Source organism: Aulonocara sp. 'chitande type north' Nkhata Bay, linkage group LG14 (assembly GCF_057382095.1).
Source record: "Aulonocara sp. 'chitande type north' Nkhata Bay isolate Kocher_YH1m ecotype deep benthic linkage group LG14, A_spYH_male_GT1.1, whole genome shotgun sequence".
In the NCBI taxonomy this organism is placed as follows: Eukaryota; Metazoa; Chordata; class Actinopteri; order Cichliformes; family Cichlidae; genus Aulonocara; species Aulonocara sp. 'chitande type north' Nkhata Bay.
In genome coordinates, this window is record NC_141357.1 from 17,430,864 (window position 1) to 17,445,204 (window position 14,341).

Sequence of the window (14,341 nt, forward strand, 5' to 3'; positions counted from 1 at the left end):
CTGCTGCACCGTACAACCACTGAACCGTGGAATCAGCCAGTTTAGCGTCTTTTGAAGGAGATGTGTACTACATCATTTTTCTAAAGTACAAAGAGCACGTGATTCCTTTAGCTGAAGCTTGGGCTTCTTACATAACTCGTAGATTTAAGCTGTGCCTTCTAGACTTAACATAAAAACACTTCTTTGAAATTGAATGAAGAGCTTGCTACAGGATTACAGTTTAAACAGTATTATACTTTACAGTTGCTATATATGAGTTCACTGTTTTAAATGTAGGACTGAGCAAAAAAAACAAAAAAAAAACAAGAATCATTTGTGATGATGCTTAAGCTACTTAACACTTTCACATATTTAACTTTTAATGATTAAGCCTCGTTTAATGTAGGAGATCCTGCCTTTCTAAAGTGTACTGTACAGGCCACATAAACATATATGTTAAGCCTTTAACGATAATGCACCTCCAAACACAAACACACAGATGATCTTTTGCGGCAAAAGGAAATGTCAGTCTCATGGGGAAAGTCTGGACGCAAATGAAAAAGCCTCTCTCTTTGAACTGTTCATCTGTGTAGGAATTGTAACAACCCTGCCACTCTGCTGCCTTCCTGCCTAAAGGCTTATCATCAGACACTACAACAAATTAATTTTTATGCACTTGGACACTGATGAAATTTTGTGTTTTCCCTCTAAGCCTTTGGAGGCACGTAGACACTGGCACACCCGTCCCCTTTGTCCTCTGCAAAAAAAAGTTAATAATGCCATACTCTACTGTACTTTATCTTCCACTCCCTATTTTCGGTGACTGATGAATCTCCCCCTCGTGTCCTCTAGTGTGCAGACAAGACTTTTAGTGACACAATCGTAAAGCAGTCAAGTGAACACGCCCCCTGTGAATGCCCTTCTAGGAGTTTGGTCGTATTTCCCTGCAGTCGTGCTTATCGGAGAGCGTGAAAAGGCTTAAAATCCACCATGCTCGATCTGTGTTTCAAACGCTGTCCGTGCTGATAGAAATTAAGATGCAACATGGAAAAATACAACTCATGTTGGAATATTGGTGTGTAAGGTCAAGCCCCAGGGAGTGGGACAAACAAGTATTTAGCTTCTTTTGAACCTTACAAAGTATCTCACGCGTGACCACAATTATATGAAATAGTTTGTCTCTGGACTCAATGTTTCTATTTCTAATTTCTATTTCTAATTCACCGCCTTAAACACGCTCAGCATTTAGCTCCTGGAAAGGCACTCACAGGTGCCCGGCCCAGCCGTTTTTATCCTCCCCTAGTTGTCTTGTTGAAACATAAAGCTTTAATTGGTCAACCTCAGTAGTTGGAATATCTATCACTGGCCAATGAGCCAAAACTGCAGCAGCTACAGAAAATAGTTCCCATGCTGATGGTTGTTCACACTTGTAAACTGCTGTTAGGCTTTGTCACCATCTAAAGTAGAAGATTCTCTGCCATCTGCTAATTCTAGGTGGCCTGTTACAATGCCATTTTCTTGTCTGTTTTTGAAAAAAGGTTTCCTTAACAGTGGTTGTTTAGCAGTAAGTATCTAGCTTGTCAGATCTCATCGTGAGTGTTTGAATTGACCACAATAACCCTTATTGCAGTGCTGGGTATAAAGCAGCTCCGTGCAGTGGAAGAGGACACAGCTCTCTTCTCAGCTGAAACCGGAGCTTGGTTTCTTTCACCGATCCTTTGAATATGAGCGTGTCAATAGAGTCATTGCACATGGCTGCATATGCCCCTCTGGCATGATTCCACCTCGGCTGAATCGATTCAGGCTCTGTTTATCTCATTAGCTTGTAGCGCGTAATCAATCACACAAGGGCATTCGTTTCGGGCCTCCAACCCACTGCATATTATAACTCGACTCCTTCCATCAGTGTGAACATTGTTCTGTTCAGTTGCGCCTACCAATAATGCTAAACTGAGCAGCTTGTAGCCACGCACAGCCTATTGGCATTCATTCAAATTACAGAATTTGTGTCTATGGAAGTAAAAAACAAAGGACATGCATACACACAGACTCACTTTAACTGATAAGGTGCTCGCTGCGGGTGCATTTGTGTTGCTGCAATGATGAGCTTTCATGTTGCCTAGTGTTGTTTTCATTCAATAACAAAGACACTGAGCTAAAATTAAATTTGCTATGCTTAATGAGAGCACATTATACCACAGTTTACTGCTAATTTAACATATATGAATAGTAGAAACAGACATTCCCATATAGATTTGTGTACATAAATCGTATCAGGAGAACAGATGCGAGATTACTGGACACCACATAGCTGAGGCGGGTTCCAGCTGGGCTCCGCCTGAGGCCGGGCATCAAGTTCCACGTTTGAAAATGTTCACACAGCCACTTTGATCAGCGCGCAGCATTTTGGACACACCGCACGTTCACACGGGTGCGTCATCAGGCAGCACAAACAATTATTACGCTGTCAGAGATACCTAGATGGCATTTAATGCAACTACCACTTTATCTACACAGTAACAATTTACAGAAAGCTTGTCTAGCATTCTTTTGCTCCATTCCCCCTGTACTTTTGCAAAGATGAGGTAGACATGAATAAGATATTTCTCAGAGTCTCTCACGGGAACAAAAAGGACTACAGTGCTGATTCATTCTCATTGAGATCCTCTCAAACTGCGCTGGAATCTAAAGAGGAAACAGTATAATAGGTCCCTCAGTGCACTGCTCTATTGATCTGTTAAGAACACAACTGGATAAGTCATTCAGAAATCACCTGCCTTACAGGGAGACGGCTAAACTTGATGACAGTGTGTTCCACCCTGCAATGCATTACTCTCAGGTCAGGTCAGTGACAAAGATGCATTAGGATGTGTTTATTTTTCAATAGACCCTCATTTTCTACTGAAAATTGTAACAATCCATATATGACATTAATTCCAGCTACCCTTTCAGTCCACTTTTTTCACATTGTCTGTGATTATAATGTCTCAAAGCCCAGCTGCTTTTAGTGATCATCCAAAAGCAGCATGAAAATGCGTTATAAGTGGTTCCCATAGTTATATTACAGATTGTGCCTTTTAAATGCTGACCTTACAGTAAAATGAACATCAAGGCCATGCTATGAAGTGCCATGAATGCCCATGCTGAAATAAAGTGCAAATTGTGCACCATGACTGCACAAGTCATTGCTCAGTTTCTGCTCTAGTAATTTCTGGATATGTTTTAAGTGATAATGATAATATTCATGGCCATCATATCTGCAGTCAGATGGTACGGACAAGCTCCGTAGCTGTAGCCTAAGGGGCACCACGCAGCAGCCCTCAGGACTGCAAATAAAAACTACAACTTAGTTAGCATTAAGTACAGAGAAATTAGACTCGGCATCTGTCGACGTTCTCCATGTTCTGAAATATAGACCTTGAAAGCCTGCTGTCGTTGAAGTCCACGCGTTTCATAATGTGCCAGTCTTCTTTGGCAGAGAGACTTAACACTTATGAAATGATTATGGAAATGATTACAAGCATGAACAGTTTAAGCTCTTTATTTTGTATCTGTATTTCACAGTTTGTTCACGGTAATTAACTCTTATAGCTGAGAAGCTTAGCAAATTAACGCCGGTCAGACTTGCTGCTCCCTGCTCTTATTAAGCTCAAAAATTGAAGCCCAGAGCAGAGAAGGTGATAAATGAAAAGACGCTCCAACGGGTCAGCTCGTCCTTTTCAAATTTTGACTTTAACTTGATCGTAACAATTAGTCGCAAAAAGCACGTCACCTCAAAGCGGGCCTCTCATCCACAGATGCCAAAAGCAACAACAGAGACGATATTTCATACGCAAAGTAAACTTACTAAAGTGGTTCAAACCCACATTTTAATAGTATATCAGCGGCAGCGGGGACACTTTGCATTGATTGCCAGTGGGATGTAATTGGCACCCACTGCACATGAAATGCCACGCAGTCACGTCAACTAGAACAATAACAACAGGCTAGTTGAGGCCTGTCATGTCTCACTCCTCGTTATGCATAAGGCAGTGTTTTTTTGGAACATGAAATCCTTCTTCCTCTCACTCATGTCACCCCGACTTCTTAAAGTGGGCATATTTTCAAATAGTTCCTCTAAAGGTCCATCATAACAAACCTAATTTAACAGTGAAATCAAAAACGATGAATTTAATCACTTTTGGTCCATCTTGCTTGATATTGCTGGTCTTCATATGTAAATTTCTCACACACGGAAGAAACATTCATTAATATTTAATCTAGAGCAATTCCCGGTTGTAAAGGAGTGTTTATCCGTCTCACTAAGTCAAAACAGTCACAACTGCTGCATACATTAGCTCGAGTAACTCTGAATAGGAAAACCAGACAGGCCTCACTGTGCCAATCCTATTTCATACTGTGTGACGAGGATGATTGCGCCATGGCAGAAAATGAGTTCAGCACATCCAGCACTGGTGGATAAAATGAAAAAAAAAAAAGATAAAAAATACAAAAAACACAAGAATGTCATGGTTTTAAATAGTGTTTTCATGGGATAGATTAGTAAATCCGATTGGTCTCAGATCTAGAAAATCATTTAGAAAATCATTTAGAAAATTGACGCACTAGTAGCCTGGCATTTCTTCTTATTTCACACTAAGCTGGTTTTTGCAAAGGTCCACAACTGCAGCTTACACTGTGAACTGTGACAGAGAGACAGAATCTCATGCACGCCCTCAAAGGGTCAGTCAGTTTATTATGAACTGCAGTAGTGAGGCTGGCATTGTTCTCACCTTGTAAGTCTGTCTGTGTGTGTGTCATTGCAAAATGTGGTCCTGGAGACCAGCTCCATGTACTGTGGCAGGAACTGTAGCTCTGCTTTGGCAGGTGTTAATATGGCCGCCTTCTGTGAACAGAATCTGCAGGGGTGTAGTTTAAGGAAAGTATTTGCCAATCACAACAGCGTGACTCAAAGATTTATTTTATTTTATTTTTTACTTAGTGAATATTAAGTGTTTATATTTTCAAGCCCAATTCCAAAAACGTTGGTATGGAAGTGACAATAGATTGAGATTAGCAAATCTCATAAAGCCTATATTTCACTTAAAATGAAACTCATAAAACATATTAAATGTTTAAGCTGAGAGAATTTATTTTGTTGAGAAAACGATAAGGCCATTTTTAAGTTTGATGTCTCAAAAAGGTTGCAACAGGGACCAAAAAATGTCTGTAAAAATAGGTGGTGTAGCTTATTAGTTTAACTGGCAACATGTCAAGTCAGTTGAATTCACTTTTATTTACATAGCACCAAATAGTCACATAGCAACAATAGTCACTCGAAGGTGCATTATGTTGTAAGGTAAAGAGCCCACAGTGATAGTAAGAAAGCCTCAGCAATCAGACGACCAAATATGGGCAAGTACCTGGCAACAGTGGGAAGGAAAAACACCCTTCTAACAGGAAGAAACCTTTAGTAGAACCAGGCTCAGAGACAGGCAACCATCTGCTGCGACTGGTCTCAGGTGAGTCAATAACATGATAGAGAAACACAGTCTCTGTCTGTCAAACATCCAGTTTCTTAATAACATTATGAATGGAGCTCAGCACAAATGAGATGCAGCCTACTGATGAATTCTCACGTCTAGCACCATCGTTAATTCTAACAATGATTTCTCAAAACACATCAAGGACCTGCTTACCAAAGAGCAATTTATTTATTTTTCGTCGAGTGCATAGCATCTCAATATTTACACAATGCACCACGAAAGAGGAAAAGTGCAAGATGCTAGTCTTGGCTCCTGTATAGCTGGTAACAAAGGTGAGATATCAGGAGTTATTCTGGATGAAGCTGAACACCTTCAAAGATCACAGATCTGGCCACAGATGGGAACACAGACTGAGTATAGAATCCACCTACAACAAAAACAAGAATAACCAAAGTTGCTGATTTGTTGAAAACAAACTGTTTTTGCATTACAAAGTAAAGATCAGTGGAAAACTCAGAGAATCAGAGAAAAACCTCCATCAAAATGTCAGTTTACCTGCAAGGCGTGTTTAACAATGTAACATGTAAGAGGTCAAAATACATCCTAATCAGCTTAGAAAGATGCCTTTTCTTTTTTGGTGTAAGCCCGCTTTGAGGTGAGCAGTTAATCAGGGTTAAGCAGAAAGCAAATTAGTCTATGCCATGTCTCAGCTGTCAGCTTTACTCATATTATTACCCATCCATTATGTCAATTAGTAGTCAATTAGAAGTTTTATGCTGAATAGACGTCGTTCTATAAATACCAATATTGATTATATGAAGCACATTCTTTATTCATACTGCTTCTGAGAAATAGCACAATCTCTTTTTCATGGGTAGACCACTTTTTTTCATTGCATTGCATTTGTTGGCTGCAGCTGGCTGAGGTTCATAAATGTGTCCATGTGTTCACTGCAATAATCTCTCAGCATGTTCAAAAAGTGATCCTTTCCCCTTGGAGAGGTGGACGGATGCTTATTGCAGTTAAAGCTGAGGGATTTACGTCAAAGCCTCTAGAATTTTCTCGAGAGGGTAATTGAGAGAGCTCGTTTGTGCCTGGGAATATGTTATTGTGCTGTGTGCTCGCCATCACTGTTGCTTAATTTGTAAGTATAAACAGCTGCAACCACAAGTAGGAGCTGGATTTTTATCAGGCGAATAAAGAAAAAAACAACAACAACAAAGAAACAAACGCACAAAAAAAGGCAAAGAAGACTCAGTCAGACATTTATATTTGGTGTTGATAGCTGTGAACAGACTCCTTACTAAAAAAAACACAAAAAACATCAGGAATGATCTCCAAGTTGGCACACGCATAAAATATTCAAAACTACATGTTATGTGTGTGTGTGTTTGTGTGATGCCTGCGTAGACCCTCGGAAATACTCCATTCTAACCAGCACCAACAGACCTCGCCCACAGTGATCACCAGCACTGTCAGGTCACATTATCATTGTGTGGACATGTTCGTGATAAGGGAAAACCCCTGTCATCATGTGAAATGATCATCTCAGCCCCCCCTGATCTCAGACACCTACTATTAAGGCAGGGAACTATACTATAGCCTCACAGCTGGCTTCATGCAAAAGCTCCCACCTCTGGGCCGAACGCTCCCCGCGATACTCGAGCTGTGCCATCTCCACCACGCTGATTATAGGTTAAGCTCATTTTGCCATGAAGGACACAAAGAGGCTCTCCCTCCTCGCTTATGCACCCAATGAAAGTATATTAAGATGGGTTGAGACAGAGAAGAAAAGGGATAAAAAAAAAAGTGTTTTCCACCCTATACTTGGTCACTATTTAGCAGAATAGGATTCGACAATAGGGGGAGGGAAAGCTTTATTGTTTGTGCTTGCAGATATTGTAGACTGTGTGTGGCTTTGTGTGCCTGTGCATAGAGTATGCGACTGCACATACGATATGCCTCCGGTAGCATCTCTGCTCCTAATCTACAGCATGCCCGATGAATGTGAACACAACTGATACCACACTGCCAGCTGTCTCTAATAGCTTCTCTCCCTTCTTTTTTTTTTTCTAAAACAGCAGAACTTCCCCCAGGGACTATGGTTAGCCACAAATACACATAATGAGATTATACAAGAACAAAATAATTAAGAAAAAGGGTAAACTTATTTGAATCGTGCAGCATTACTGATTAAACTGGTAAACAGCATTACAAGCCAAAGCAGCAAATCCCCGTTGCTCATTTGATTAATGATCAGACCAACTTGTTCAGCGTATGCGAAATAAACACGTTAGCTGAAGCTGGTAAAATGTCACATTTCTTTCTTTCTTTTTTTTTTCGTTGAAAAATTTGAATTCATTTCCCCGCGGCAATACGGCAAGAAGAGAAACATACTTGTGTAGTTTATTGAACTGACACATTGATTTTCTTTTGTTGGTTTAAAATGAAAAAGAAGAAGAAGAAAAAAAAACAGATTTATTTTCATTTGACATTGATTTAGTGAACGAGGCATCTAGTGGCGGGATGCATTTATAACGCAAGAACATGGCAGCAGCAACAAAAAGAACAACCAAAGCTGAGGGTCTCCTCCCTTGGCCTGAGGAATAGTGATGTATTTGACAGGATGCAATGGTTTCCACCTGACAAATTATGGTATCTAATATATTTTTCCCCTTTTTTTTGTTCATAACTGCAATTTAAAAGTAAGAAGTAAGAAGCTATGAAGCAATAACCTTTCAGGAGATTTAAACACTTGTTAAAAAATGCTAAAACTTGCTCAGAAAAACAAAAAACAAGAAGAACTTAATCTAGTCCCCCTCCAGGCACTCTTTTCCTTTGACTTTAATGCACTTGATTATGAGCGTCATCGCTCGCTACTTTCAAGATCCCAACCTCTTCTTATAATCTTTGCTTTTCAAACCCAATTTTCCCATTGAAGTGAGTGTTGGTATCCTACACAGTGATTATATTTGGCATCGTCCCTGAAATAGCTGTAACAAGTCAGGATGAATTCAACAGCTACAGCCATTTGGAGGAGTGGAGCATCTAATTATTTGGTGTTGCTGGTCACTCCAAGCTACTCTGGTGTACCGCGGGCAAACAACTGCTGTCCCTGGAGGGAGAAAAGCTGCTGGAGAGAAGGCAGAGAGCCTCTGCCAACGTGAGTCTGTAGAGCACCGTTTATTCTAATTCCTCTGCAGGACATTAATGAGCCAGGATAGTGGCTGTCTTAATGGGCAGCCAGACAGATTTTAAGTGCCCCGTGGAGTGTAATCCGCTGAGGTACAACAACACTGCTGCAAGGCCCAGCAGATTGTTTTTAGTCGTCATTTTGCTTTTACTTCGCTTCTATGCTTGTTCATTACAAAGGGCATGTTTTTTAGCCCGCCCTCCCCACCTACTGCCTTGGGCCATATTCAGACCGTGCCATCATTTGTTTTCATACAATTAAAAGTTCAGCTTTTGACACTGTTGCCCAGACTGAGCTTTTACATACAGTGCTAAGAAACAAATATTTATATAACAAAGAACCTTGAATCAAGTCTAAATCTCATCTGTCTTCCATTCATCCTTACCCAGCTTTCGCACCATGAACACTTAGAGACAGGGGTGGAAGATAAAGATGGGTTTTAAAAAAAAAAAAAATCAACACAGTCTCTGTTCCTGGTGCAAAATAATGTTTTAATAAAGTGGATAATTGGTGTTGATGCAGGGGGGCACAAAATGAATGAAAGGAATTAACAGGTGTTTTTCATAAAAAATAGGCAGAAAGTCAGTTTCTTCTTCACCATTCATAAGTAATAAACATCGCTTTCTGGTGTAATACTAGTACTTTGAGGCAGTTTCATTTTTCAATGTAAATGTGAAATACAGGCACACATTTTGGTGTTGTATTTGCTCACGACAGTGTGTGATATTTGCAAGCAGAGGTGACAAAGCCTTCTGGCAAACAGTCTGATTTTTTTCATCTATTTTATTTTCATGATCATTGAGATTTATGGGGAACAGTATACTACTCTGTACAGACACATACTGGCTGCTTTAGACTTTGTTAAGCCATATACACTGTCCTTTGTGATAAAGACAATGTACTGTCACGTACTGCTTTACCCCTCCGTTGCCCAAGGCTGGGCAGCTCCATGACTGAATCTTCAGAGGAGCTTGGTTACCTTCAAAGAGAAACCTACAACACACTCCCAACAGACATCAAACATAAATGAAAGTTGTCCAGCTCCAAAACCTTTATCTGCAAGCTCTCAGTGTAGGTAGACTTGCTTGGCATCCACCCACGTGGTGCTCTCTGTTTCTGAACCTCCGCGGTTTCGTCTCAATAGCTCTCAAAACATTTGTTCAAAGTCTAATCCCTCCGTCTTGTCAGGTTTCATACATATTATTACGCCGCGCAATGAGGTGTGAAATGCTGCTGAGCTGCTGCTGATGAACATGTGTATTCCACATGGACATTCAACACCTGCACCTCTTTAAGATTGTGGATAGTGGCGCTATAGTGTATTATATGTTAATTATAGTGACTTTTATTCTGAAGTCCTCACTGTTTAAAAAAAATCTGCTGCCGCTTTACATTAAAGCAGTGCTGTTAAAAATGTGATAATATGCTGCTGTAATCATTTGCTAATGTCTGCATGGAAATGTTTGTACGCACCATTTACGCACAGATTTGTGCATACGCACTGTTAGTAAATGAGGGCCATTGTGTGGAGACGGCTAAGTTTGGTGATATGGATTTCAAAACCTTTGTTTCTGAGCTCCTGACATTTATTTCTGAACATTTCAAGGTTTATTATCCAGTGAAAAGGTTTACTAATAAAGAAATTTGAGTGTTTACATTACCAATTAGCACTCTACATAGAAGGTTTTACAACCTTCTGGAAGACGGTGAGAAAAAGAGGCTTTCAGGCCATTCTATTACTGCTATAAAGGAAACTGGATAGTCAGGGAAAATATTGAAATTTTGGCTTTATAGCGTCGCAGAACAAAAATAATTTTGATTTATATGTAATTGTGGTAAAAGGTTTTTATAAAAAAATAGGAAATAAATCCAGAGGAGTAGATTTGTAAAACCTATCTGACTCTGTTCTGCTCTGTCCTGTAAACCATGAGCTATGGTGGCAGGTGGAAGGTGGCGGTGTTTGTGTTTATTTCTGGCCTCTGAGCGCTTTGTGTATTGTGTGGCCAAAGAGGGGGCAACCTTGAACACAGACCGAAATGACAAGCCGTCCGCTTCCATAAATGAGATACGGATGCTATTTGCTGACATTGCCAGACTGAGCTGAGACTTCATATATACACAGTCAGGGAGATGTGCGCTACACGAGCATCCCGACACCCGTGTGAGAAACAGCTGGGAGCAAATATGCACAGGTTCACTGCATGTGAGCATTAGCCCACCGTACTGTACAAAATGGAAAGAGAGGCACCAGGTGTTGCTGCAGTCATGTATGCAGACAGTGACACAGATTAAGTGGAGAAACAGAGCTATACACTTGCCTATATTTCCGTGTTGTAACTGTATGTCTAAGCATGGCTAATAGAAACACTGTCCTTTGAGCGACCACAGCTTTGGGTTCATTTCTCATTTAATGTTGCAAATGCACATAAATACACCACTTAGCTGAAAAAAAGACTATAAAAATTACTCCACCAAATCAGACAGGGAGCAAAGTGTAACAACTTATTTTGGACTGTTTATTTCTTCGAATCTGTCACTTTTTTGTTTTTTGTTTTTAATATGAGCCTGAGAGAAAGCATATTTGCCCAATATGAATGAATTCATGATGGGTGTGAGGATGCCGTGAATGTACCAGTCAGAACTTCCAGGGACAGACAACTTGATGTGTCTTGACACATGACTAAGGACTCAGGACTACAGCCCAGACCTCCAGACCTGTAACCACATGGCGCAAGATTTTCCACTTCTGTTAGTAGGCTAAGAACTCCCAGCTAACCTGCAGCAAACACATGTAAGTAAGCACTGAACCCTGCAATATTGATATTACCAATACACACTCCAAATTTGCACTCTCTTTCCCTCTTCCCCATGATGGAGCACTATTTTCTGCACCTTTCAAATTATGTACACACACAAACATCTAATAATCACAATCATCACCCAAACCCACAATATATAATGACAGCATACATACAGTACAGTTATTCTCTGCATGCACATGTTTGTCGAGCACCTGTGCTGGCCGAGAGAGCAAGTGTTACATTTTTCTCAAAGAGCTGGGAGTTTCCTGGCTGGGTGTCACAAAAAAGAACATACAGCCCAGTTAACTCAAGCTTCCCTTTTCTCAAGCCAATGCTCTTTTTTTGTTCAGTGGTGTGGACAAGTTGTTATTTTCTGTCTAGAAGGGAGTGTATAGCTCCCCAGGGTAACAAGTGAAAGTGCTTGGACTTTGCTTTTTTGAAAACAGCATCTTGTTCCATTACCAACTCTTCTTTTATACTCTTCATGGGGGATGTATATTGTTCACTAGACCTTTTAATATCTATATCTATCTATCTATATCTATCTATATCTATCTATCTATCTCTATATATATATATATATATATACACAGTAAATTTATGTTTCCATTTGCCAGCTGACTCTAAATTCCAGTCAGACCGTGTGTGGCGGCACTTCTGGTTGAGAGAAAATCTCCTTGCCCTTCTGCTCTTTCAGCACTCAAATGCTCATCATGAGGATTATCAGCAATTCCTTTCATCAGGGCGACCGAGACTCTTCTCCTGAGAGAGAAAGCCTGCTCACACTGCCTCTCTGCGGCATGCAACACGAATAGATTCTCCCTGTCACTTCCAGCGTGCCGCTGTTCACGGCGACCCAGGGACAAAGATGGCAATCTCCCTACTGCTGTTCCAGACCTGATCGGCATGGAAATGGGTTTATCTCTGTCAAGCTTCTACGTGCATGCTTTCAAGTGCCTCTCAGATGTATATCTGACCATGACAGCCAATCGGGCGCACAGAAAACAGAAAGATAATCTTATTTTTATTTTTATTTTTTTACCTCATTGAAAGACTTCAGAGCAACCCTGCTATTCCAGTGCATACGGCATAGGGACTCCCAATCAATCTAGAAATCCTGTTTATTGTCCCTCTTTCGCTCTTCCTTGTCCCTTGTCAGAAGAGAAGCGGCATTCAAAAAGCATCCCTTTCTTATATTCTGCAGTGCCAGCTGAAACTCGCCGTCATGCCTTGGATGATGGAGATAGAAAAAAAAAAGAAAGAAAGGAAAAAAAAGATGGGAATATAAAGCAAAGAGTCGACTCAAGCTCCCGGGATTTATTTTCCTCCCCCTTTCCCCCCTTCTCCTCTTCTTGCATTCACACCAAAACAGGGAGCACGGGGGGGAGACGTCAGAGTGACAGCGATGTATTTCTTTTTGCTCTGTGGCTCTTCACCTCTTCTTTCTCCTGCTCTCCCTCCCGCCCTCGTTCTCACTACCTCGCTTTTTATCCCTCTGCGTTCCTCTCTGTCCACGGCTCGTCGCTTCACACAGGAGCGGGCTGCTCTGTCGTGATGGGTGAGGAGACTCTGCCCGTTCAGGGACATCTGTGAATGTGCTTATGTTGGGAGACTAAAGTAGCCTCTTAGCTGAGGCTGAGACCACCCTCCCCCCTCCTCCCTTCCAGAGACGGGCTTTCTAATGGCATGTACCATTAAAGCTCGGAGCAGGGTGGGCTGCAGCAATGAAAGGAGCACGAGAGGGGGGTGAGGAAAGAAGGAAATGAGGAGCTGCTCAGAAGCAGGAGGGAAAGGGCAATAGTGAAACAGGAGGGAAAAAGATGCTGAGCAAAATAAAAAGAGTGGGAAAAAGTACACTGATAAGTCTTGTTTGCCACTTTACTTACCCTGAGTAAGAGGCAGACCGCACAACCTCCACTCCTCAGTGCCACTCTTCTTTACAGATCCCTTATCTCTGACAAGACAACAGCTTGGTCACGAGGAGCATCGCTGTATGCAAGAGCATATGTTGGTTTTGGCGATGGTGAATTCACTCACAGACAAAGGATTGCCTCACGCACGACTGGCTGCACGGCGGCACACACGCAGAAACTTATTGCTGGAAACTGGGTTGAATGAAGAAAATTTTGTACTCTCAAAAGAGCCATTTGGTTCTGAATTATTAGAAAATCCACAGTGTGCTTCTCTTCACGCTGCCATAGCCTCGGTGACTGGCAACAAACACCCCAGTGCCAATTTCACCACCAAAATTTCCATTCGCCTTAAATGTGCACCATCTAATTTCAGGCGTCACTGAATAAAGAGCCTGCCTGTGATGGAGGTGAGACAGCATCTGGTGCGAGGATCAGAAACGCCACTTGAGCCAGTTCACCACCTAAGGGATGCTGGAACAGGCGAGGTGGCCTTGTTCAAGTGGTGGATGTCATACCTGGAAAAATTAGCAGAGAGAGAAAGAAAGACATAGTTTTCTCTGATTATAACACATGCGTACAAAGACATCTCTATGCATGTGCTTTTAAGTCCTTTCACTATATTAAAACTCACAGACTGCTTTGCATCTCTCAAGGCAGCAGCCAAGATGGAATTCAAATCGCTGAATTACTGCTATGCAAGCAGCCACTAACACGATGTTGTGCTCATCTGTAAGCCTGAATAACCCGAAGAAAAAACCCCGCAGAAGATCTTGCGACTCTATGCCACATTTTGCTGCAAAGTGCCATGCAGTATTTTGAGCTTTAGCCTGTCGGTCGGCTCCAACTCTCATGACTTGAGCTGCCCAAAGCAAAAATAAAACAAAACACGAGAGTGTTACACAGGCGTTGGGCAGAGCAATTTATTGGCAAGGATGAGCGCTCCAGTACTGCAAAGAAAATTTTAAAGGAGGTTGCACAGAGTCCACAGAG

The 14,341-nt window shown here is 41.4% G+C and overlaps 1 protein-coding gene across 3 annotated transcripts in view; it reads right to left on the reverse strand.

The window, feature by feature from the left end:
* The window catches only part of b3gat1a (beta-1,3-glucuronyltransferase 1 (glucuronosyltransferase P) a), an 88,840-nt gene extending 75,781 nt beyond the window's left edge, over positions 1–13,059 (reverse strand). For 2 of the 3 annotated variants that reach the window (XM_086261281.1, XM_086261280.1), the window contains exon 1: positions 12,481–13,059. The gene's annotated coding sequence lies outside the window, so the exon portion shown is untranslated. The remainder of the gene's footprint in view (positions 1–12,480) is intronic. The other variant, XM_086261284.1, reaches the window with a different exon arrangement.
* Between the last annotated feature and the right edge of the window lie 1,282 nt (positions 13,060–14,341).